The sequence below is a fragment of the Mandrillus leucophaeus genome, unplaced genomic scaffold (assembly GCF_000951045.1).
Source record: "Mandrillus leucophaeus isolate KB7577 unplaced genomic scaffold, Mleu.le_1.0 Scaffold197, whole genome shotgun sequence".
In the NCBI taxonomy this organism is placed as follows: domain Eukaryota; kingdom Metazoa; phylum Chordata; class Mammalia; order Primates; family Cercopithecidae; genus Mandrillus; species Mandrillus leucophaeus.
This window is the reverse complement of record NW_012101998.1, coordinates 1,179,605-1,180,714: the sequence shown is the minus strand read 5'-3', so window position 1 is coordinate 1,180,714 and position 1,110 is coordinate 1,179,605.

Here is a 1,110-nt window from a genome sequence, read left to right as displayed (position 1 = left end):
ACGGTGAGAGGGCCCCACCGCCCGTGTGAGTCAATATAACACATTCCACACCAGCAATACGGAGTCATCGGGTGTGGAGGTAGAAAGGGTTGGCCTGAAGCTGTGCGTGCCCCCAGCCTGCGAGGGGAACTTGCTTTCTCCTCCAACCCAGATGGGCCTGGAGCAAACACTCACAAGAGGTTTTGGGGATGGCACTTGAGGGACAATTGGTGTTTCATTGACTATGCCACTATGCTTTCTACCCCCAGCTGTCTCTCTCTGTTCATGGGTGGCCATTTCCGGGACGATTGAGGAGCTCATGCGTGTGATATCCAAGTGCCTCAGGGCTTAGTTCAGTCATCACTGATACAGCACCCAGACCCCTGCTGGATGGTGCAGGTCATACAACAGGGTGCTCTGTAGAGACAGACCCTCCAGCAGCTCCTGCCAGCCAGTTTGGGCTTTAAATCATAAATTTGGTGCTGCCTTTCCTCTGGAGGGAAATTTTCCAATGGCTTTTCCGTGCCACTGGAATCAAATCCAGACTCTTTTCCAGGTCCCGCAGGCCCAGTGAGGTGTGCCTCTGGTTACCTTCCAGGATTCCTCAAACCCCTCTCCAAACTACCTAGGCCTCCATGCCATCAACCCTGGGCCCTCTCAGGACCTTTACCTGGAGCACCCCCATTTGCTTATGGCTGTCTCCTCTTCACTCTTCAGGTCTCAATTCCACAAATCCCTGCTCCAAGAGGCTCCCCTGGTCAGGTCGGGCAGACTGCCTCTGCACCCCAGCCCTGCCTCTGTCCCTGTCGAGCTGCCCCACAGCAGCATCACCATTGACAGTCCCTTGTTTCCTTGCCCACTGCCTATGTCCTCTTCAGCACGTGAACTTCAGGAGAGCATAAGGGCGGATGGAGATCCTTGCCTTTCTCCATCTGTGTCACTAGGGCCCTAGAAGGAGCAGGAGAACAGTTGCATATTTCACACCTGAATGGTATTTAATCAGTATGTGAGGGCTGGACAGATGCAGGAATTCCCAGATGCCTTTCCAGTTTAGAGACACAGGGCTCCTGTCTTTAAGACAGAGAGTCAGAGGCATTCCACCAACCAAGCCCCTCTGTGCACTGCAGGGGT